The 8,640-nt window shown below is 41.4% G+C and overlaps 1 protein-coding gene across 1 annotated transcript in view; it reads left to right on the top strand.

The window, feature by feature from the left end:
* Window positions 1-3,014: 3,014 nt before the first annotated feature.
* Window positions 3,015-8,640, top strand: part of dchs1b (dachsous cadherin-related 1b) — a 91,372-nt gene continuing 85,746 nt past the window's right edge. The window contains exon 1 of the mRNA XM_034098815.2: window positions 3,015-3,518. The gene's annotated coding sequence lies outside the window, so the exon portion shown is untranslated. The remainder of the gene's footprint in view (window positions 3,519-8,640) is intronic.

The following is an 8,640-nucleotide window of genomic DNA, read 5'->3' as shown; positions in this document are numbered from 1 at the left end:
TCTGCTATTGGTTAAAGCTGTGTAATTGCAACTCTGTGGCAAGTTTTCACACAATCACATCGATGCAGAATAAATTCACTCGCACACATACACAGACAGACAAGTTAGACACATGCAAACTCAAGGACAAATGCAGATTCTAATAGGACAGACATTAGATGTTAGAAAGAATAGTATTTATAGTGGGACGGGTGGCACAGTGGTCTGTGCATCTGATCATCAGATGAAGGGGGAGTGCCGGGGAACTCCAGTTTGAAACCCGCTCCTGCTGCCACTGCGTCAGGCCGTTGTGTCCTTGGGCAAGACACTTCACCCGGATTTGCTCCTGTGGGTATTGTCCACAGTACATGTATAATATCAATGTGTACTTGTAAAAGCGCCTCGATGACTTTGAGGCGTGAAGATGGACGGTGTGGCGCAGTGCGCTGTGCAATGATCATCAGATCAAGGGGTGAAACCCGCCGCTGCTGCGTCTGTAAAGCCGTTGTGTCCTTGGGCAAAACACTTTACCTGAGCTTGCTCCTGTGGGTATTGTCCATTGCATGTATAAAAAATATGTGTAATGTGTATTTGTAAAGCGCTTTGAGCACTGGAAAAGCGCTATAATAAATGTAAGGAATTATTATTATTATTATCTCTAGAAGTAATCTGAAGGCTTGTTTCAACAGGAACATTTATTTTATTTATTAATTCTGGTGATATGAGAAAGAAGTGTATAATGTGTTTATAAAAAAAGCCCTTAATCAAGAGTTGTGAGATTTCAGGTGTTTCCAACAAACCTGACTTTTTCACAAGAAGATAATATTTCCCAGGACATGTATAGGACAGCCCTCATAACTCACAGCTAACAGGGGCAAAGGCACAATCAACTGGTGGATCATTTTCTATCTCAACTATAAATTACATCTTTCATGTTAACCCTTTGGTATGTTTTCTTAGAAATGCAAGCGTATCGTGAGGCCGGGGGGTTCAGACGGGAGGTGAGAACCAAAGGGTGAGAATAGGAGTTGGATTACACATTTTATCCTTTGGTATTGTTATCTAACACAAGCCATCACCCTAAACAAAATAAAGCTCAACCTGCTATGATAACAACAAAAGGCAGGAATCATTAATTACATGTTTAATATTGTTGAGGATCGTGTAGTTGGCCTCCCTTAACCCATCAATAATAGCATGTTTAAAGCTTTGAATATCTTTTGTTTAAAGTGTAAAACGTGGAGATGTCAAAATAAAGAAGACCAACACACTTTCTCAAATGGCTTTTCTCATCTCCAGCTATCACTGATTGATTCATAGCCAACAACGCCTAGTGTAATTGGTACAGAGTGTGAAAATAAATTATGCTGAGGGAAGAATTATCCAGGCACAAAAAGGTACTCAATTACAGGAAGAGCTTTACTGTGTGTTGACCCATTTAATTTAGGGGAAACCGTACGTAACTGCTTCCTCTTGCTTGTTGCTCCTCTGGGATTAGATTTTAGATTTTGTGTTTTTAGGAGGTACCACAAGACACTAATACTGCCAAGACAGAAGGTTTGATCCCCAAGTGACCACTGTCACAATATGAGGAAACAGGGATATTGTGTTTGTTTATCTTTCATAGACCATTGCTTTCTGCATTCCCTGCTAACCAAACAGTCTTTGATGTAAAATGGGTCTCCTGCAGAGGCAAATTAACCTGTATCCATGCAGTCTGGTCATTATGTCATGGTCAATGTGGGTAAAGACACTTACTCGTGAACGTGTGTAAATGTGCCATTTCCCTCCACTGACTGCAACATACACACATTCATCGAGCATGAGCTCTCCCAAAGCAGGAGGGGAAGGATTGATTGCTGTCCTTGGCCACAGCCTCCAACACCCCTCCCCATGTTCACACCTCCCACCTCCCACCTCCACACCGCCTGCCTCCCTCACTCTGCTTCAGTGATGCAGGTGGAGGCTTGACCTAACATCTGGGGTGATAAATGACTCCCGTCTTGCTGATGTTAGCAGTCCAAAGGGGTGTGTGTGTGTGTGTGTGTGTGTGTGTGTGTGTCTCAATCTCAGCCCAGCCTGCTTTGCTGCTTCGTTTATCAGATTGTAGCCATTAGCTTTTAGATCCACATATCTTGAACCTTGAAATCAACTTTAATAGTAAGCAGATATAAATTAGACAAGACACTTCACCCCAAATTGCTCCTGTGGGAATTGCCCACAGTATTGAGTATGTAAGTCGCTTTGGATAAAAGCGTCTAACAAGTGACATGTAATGTAATGTAATTATTCATATATTTCTGTATTTAATTAAAAATAATTATTGTAGTATTAAATCCTATCTGTACAAAGATGAAATTGGCCTATGTTGTAAAATGTGCAGTTGACGAAGGTTAAAAATAAGACACACAACAAAAAACAGTGTTATTTTTACTCACATGATTATGTACTCATTTAGATAGAGATATGAGATATATCGATTTCATGAGCCGACAATGTGTTCCCCCTTAAAGCTACCACATACAAATGCTTGTACATATCCATACTTACTGTATAAGAAAGATAAGACAAATAGTATATGCATTACTTTAAAATATACCATAACCATTCTTTTGATTCTTCAGAAAATAAAAAATCACAAGATAAATTACAAAATGTCCTTAAATGTTCATACAGGGACTTACATTGAATCGTGTATGGTTATCCTTCTGTATAATAAGAGTACGTCCCCACAAAGAGGGTAAATACAAATAATGCTTTTAATGACTAATTTCCATACACAATGTGCCATGCTGAGCTCAACTCCTCTTTTGATGCTGCATGGTGCACCCCTTTGTTTCAAAGACTACTTCCACTGCACGGAGCTGGGGGGCACCAAAGTGCTCTCCAATCTCCTCTCTCCTCTCTCTCCCCACTGTATTCCACAGCCTCCCTCTCATCTGTCCCCCCTTTTGTGTAGCTACCCGAATAAATTAGCAACCCAAGTCGCTGAAGGGAGGAGGAGGGGGAGGAGAGTAGGGGGACTGGGCCTTGTGGCGGAGGAGTCGGCTTTCAGTCGGTGAGGTGCACGGTGCCCTGAAGCGGCTCTGTCTCAGCGCATACTAACACACGCCGAGTCTGAGTGACTGGATGCTGAGGGGGGAAAAAGAGGAGAGAAACGTTTAAGATCAGCGAAAGAGCCGGCAGAGCACTGCGGAGCCACAGACGGATCCTTTCTTCTGCAGACAGCGAAGGAACCGGAGAGATTCACAGCTGATCTGAACGCGCTCACCTGACACGGGGACCAAGAAAAGACCCTTCACTGGAGGAATAACACAACCTACCCGTCTATTGGATTAGAACATCTTTGGAACTGTCATTTTTTGTGTGGATATTATGTAAAAAGCGAGAACAGAGAGAGCAGAGAGGCTCCATTCAAGATTGTTGTCCTGGTGGATTGTGTGTCGAAAGGGGGAATTGGAAACCCGTTTGCATACTAATCAGTTTTGGAGAGGAGATCCAGAGCAAACATCCAGAGCTGTGGAGTGGGTCAGATGAATGTAAGTGACAGCTGCTTTATTTTCATCATGTGCTCTGATGCTTCTGATCAATAAGGGGGAAAGGTAGAGATATTTGCTCTTTTTGGGTGGGAGCTTCTGGCTCTCCCTATAGATGGGTGCACCCTGCATCTGCACCTTGCATGCTTGAGCTGGTAGCTTGACCGGGTACTGAGATGTGGGGAAACCATACTACAGGGGCAACAATAGTATTAGATCAATGGATCCTGATGATGCAGCATCGCCTGGTATTGATTATTGATCCATTTTCACAGACAACCTGGCTAAACAGCCAGATAAAAAAATAAAAAATAAATCCCTTTTCAAAATATATGCTGAACATGGAAGGGAGGTTAGTCAGCAGCCTATAGGCCTGTATATTGTAGGCATCTTATTATGTCTTATGGAACTATATGTTGACTGTAAGTAAGTGGTTTCCTCCTCAGGGATTCTCTTTGTGTGAATAGACTTAAGTATGGATTGAGGTCCGGACCACTTTAAGGGAAACAACTATAGTGGACCAATCTACTTAATATGTCCTGGTGAGACCACTTAAGAAGACTGTGAGGCATCACTAGTGGAGCGAATTTTAAATACTGCTATTCACCTTTGAGCAAGGCACTGAGACCATTAACTACAGCAGGTTGCGCTCTGCTGTTGGTGTAGGTTACCATTTTTCTGTACGATTATGAAAACGGAACCAAAAATCGTAGAGGGACTATCTCAGTGGACATTAAAGATCATACCTGAAACATACAAATAAGAAGTCCAGGAGGATTTTAAATAGTTTAATATCCAGCAAAAACATTCTGACACAGTTGTACTTATTTTAATCACCAAGTGTATTTATGGCTGCCAGTACTGTCTGTTTACATGGCCAAAAGCTAAACAAGGGAACCCAGGGGCATATTTAAGTGCCTAACCACAATAGTTATTCCAGTCATATCTTGTGTCCGCTGGCATCCACAGCTCGTAGTTTCTTGCTTTAAAGAAGGATACGTATCTTTGCATTATTACACTATCCACTTACATGTTTCCCATGTGCTCGGGCTCTGTAGTATTCTCAGCCTCAGCCTCTGGTCTGCATACAACCAGTCAGAGTTTGGTTTCTTGCAGAGTTATGAGGCGTGCAGCAGCAAGACATGTTCTAATAGAAACCATACGGATATTGGTGCGGCTGTAACTGAGTAGAGCTCATGTTTGTACAAACAACTCATAATTACTCACATCAGCTGCTTAGTGGGTCTCCTTTACAAAAGCAGGATTGTAACAAACTCTGGATAGTTTATTTTCTGTCTGGGATTGATTCTTAAATATATTGTACATTAAATGGTGGTATGGTAGGTGAGGTGTCCACCTTGACCCCTGACCTCCTTCTGATAGACTTATCTTCATACAATAACACAGCATAGAACTGATAGGTCATGTCATTCACATTACAAACTGGGTTTCTAACACTATCTATACCAAGTGTGGCAGAGAGGTCAATTCATTCAGTTAGTGTCAAGTCTTTTGGAGGCGCTTATCAACAAAGTAAACAGTCAGCTGTTTACCTTGCTCTCCATTTGGTTCAGTGCAGCTGCATGGATGAGCATTATACTGACTACCACTGTCAGTGTATTCTCATCAGGGCTTTGTTCCAAATACATGCTCTTCTTAGACAACAGCATCCACTGTAAGACAAAATATTACAATTACTTTTGGGGGAGGTGACTGCAGAGTCCCCACTACCCTACAACCCCCATCTCTTCATTGTTTATCGGATTATTTGGGGTTCATGTTGGCAGCAACGTGGCATCAGACTTGGCTTGGTTTCTTCATCTTTTTCTAAAAAAAACAGATGCTACTATGAAACATGCTGACAAACATTGTTAAATCTCTGTTTCAAGCTTGAATACATTTTGGCTTTTGGTTAAGAAGAAATATAATACTGCTGTCCACAGCCTTAAAGGGTCTTTTTTTGTTTACTTTAATGGTATATCTCCAGGGGATGTCCAAGTTGAGGCTTTATTCTTCTCCAAATCTCAAGCAATTGTGAGAGTTTACTTTAAACTCTGGTGATATACAGTGTAATCAAACTGCGCCTTCACCACCCACATTGACACTGAAGTCATGCCTGTAATGTACACACTGTTGTCCTCGTTTTGTCTTCCAAAAAACCCAACCCATAACAAGGGAATTTAGTATTTTTAAATCAAGTTTAATTATGTACATGGATTTCTCCATAACTCCTTTCTCACAGTCGAATGTCTGACTTTTTAATTAAAAATACAAAGACACCACACAAACAATATTGCAGAGAAAATTGTAGAGAGCGAAGGATTTGTTGTAATATCTGCTTCAGCTCATCGAATCATGGAGCACTGCCAGCAGAGAAAAACACAAAGCATCTTCCCACCCAAATGTTGCAGCTCAATCAAAAATCTGTCTTATTGTATCCTAGAATTGCTTTTTCCTGGGTTTTGTTTTTTTTGTGCAAGGGAAATCAGTACTCCAATCGGAAAGTGACTCAGACACTTCCTCACACACACACACACACACACACACACACACACACACACACACACACACACACACACACACACACACACACACACGCACGCACGCACGCACGCACGCACGCACGCACGCACGCACGCACGCACGCACGCACGCACGCACGCACGCACGCACGCACACACACACACACACACACACACACACACACACACACACACACACACACACACACACACACACACACATAGAACTGAACTTATTTCACCCAATTACATTTCTTTCTTTGCCCTTACCCAATCCCTAACCTATACAGAGGGCTTTACATGATTGGCACAATTAAAAACAAGAAGAGTCAAATAACCTTTTTGTTTTCAGAGTTAAATAAATGGAACACACACTCCTGACAGCGTTACATGGGTAGCAGATGACAGCAAACCGAGCAACTAAAGATTGTTTTCTTCTTGCCCGGCTCCACAAGTAGCTAGTGGAATTGTTTACCCTCCATCTTTGACTAACTGCACTTTGCTGATGCCTGGGGTTTGTGTTAGTGTCTTTATTTACCTTTCGGACCACCGTCTAAGCCATTACATAAACCCAAGACTCAATATTGAGGGGATTTCATGAAATGTCTGTTTATTAGGCAGCATGTAAACTATAACCAGTGTTAAGCCTCAATATGGCGTGATGGAGTAGCTTTGATTTCCTGGAAAGCCACTTTTCGTTTGCATCATCCATCCACATGAGGGCCAGGCAGTTATTAATAGCTTTAGTAGTAGAGTCGGAAAATAAGATTCTCATTGATAAGAAATCCCCAGTGCTGATTGCTCCACATTTCATTAACTTCACCCCTTCAGGGCCTGTTGGTTGCCATGGCAGCTACAATCACTAAGTCTACCATCTTGCTGTGATTATCATCATGAAATGATGTAGTTTGAGTAGTTCCCCAAATCATATTGTAATTATAATGTGGCTGATCGGGTTGGTTTTAATTACCTATGTAGCAGACCTTTAGGCATATTTGTGCATAAGCAGAATTTCTTAAATATGTATTACACAAATTAACAAAGATAAAAGCATGGTTTCATAATTTGTATTCTCTCTCAGAGAGAGAATACAAATTATGAAACCATGCTTTTATCTTTGTTAATTTGTTTATTTAGCAGTAACCTTTCCGGCTTGTTTCACTTTTCATTCTCGGTTCTGCAACAGAAGGGAGAAAAAGTTTGAATTATGAGGCTTGAGTTCATTCTTTGCAATGTGTTATCAAAGAAACGTGTTAATAATAAATCAACTCTGGCAGAATGAATCAAACCCCGATACCTAATCATCCTGAGTCATACCTCATATTTTCGCACTGCAGCTTTTTCTTTTCCTGACGGTGTACTGTAGCTTTCCCAAGAGGAAATACAGATGTTACCTTTATACTTATAATATGAAGACCCATCTATCTGCTGTTCTGGAGAAGATATTACTGTATGACTGCCTCAACCAATCAAAGGAAATGACTGCACTCCCCTGTCAGATGCAAAGTGATTGACTAGCTGGAGTTTTTAGATGGTGAAATTCAACTTGTGTTTGTTCTGATGCCCAGTTCATCCTTATGCATGGTCTTTTTCCAGGCAGTAGGGAATGGATCCTGTTAGTGTAATGATTAGGTCAGCTGAATGGGAAAGACTACAGACACTGGCTACATATTCAAAAACATATATCTTTCCAGTGGAAGGCAGTAGATGCTGTCTGTCTATAGTGAGACTATACTTTTGGAATAGTTCCACTTTCCTTCAGATAAACCAAGTCTCCAATGTTTTGACTTACTACAGTGCAATCTTCAAATTTGGATCAAATGAACTGGCCCCGATCACACCTTCAGATTCGGCTCTGGGATAATGACCATTGGAAATGGGTTGTAATATTCCTGGAGGAAGCTGCAGATGGAAGTTCTCTAAAGTGTGGTGTTGTCTCGAGTTTCCCATCCTGTGCTTCTCAACCGTGGGTTGGACCTGTGACATTGGCTCCCGGTTGCCAAATTGTGGCTTAATCTGAGGAACTCTGGGTTTCTCATTGTTGCTATGGTTGAAAGCAGTGAGTGGACTTCTGTGCATGTATTTTGCATGCAAGGAAGTGTGTGGCCTCTGAATATACTTGTGTAAATCTCATTTGTGGTGCAACCAATGGTTCATATCATTAACAGTAAATACACTGAACAAAAATATAAACGCAACACTTTTGTTTTTGCTCCCATTTTTCATGAGATGAACTCAAAGATCTAAAACATTTTCTATATACACAAAATAACCATTTCTCTCAAATATTGTTCACAAATCTGAAAAAATATGTGATAGTGAGCACTTCTCCTTTGCCGAGATAATCCATCCCACCTCACAGGTGTGGCATATCAAGATGCTGATTAGACAGCATGATTATTGCACAGTGTACCTTAGGCTGGCCACAATAAAAGGCCACTCTGAAACATGCATCTTTGCTTTATTGGGGGGGGGGCTGGGGGGGTCCGAAAACCAGTCAGTATCTGGTGTGAGGGGTAGGGTTAGGGTTAGGGTTAGGGTAATGTTGTGAATTGAGTGGCCTGTGTTTGTCGTCCATAACATACGATACGCCTGCCCATACC

Source organism: Pseudochaenichthys georgianus, chromosome 14 (genome assembly GCF_902827115.2).
Source record: "Pseudochaenichthys georgianus chromosome 14, fPseGeo1.2, whole genome shotgun sequence".
Taxonomy (NCBI): domain Eukaryota; kingdom Metazoa; phylum Chordata; class Actinopteri; order Perciformes; family Channichthyidae; genus Pseudochaenichthys; species Pseudochaenichthys georgianus.
This window is presented reverse-complemented; position numbering and strand designations above follow the sequence as displayed.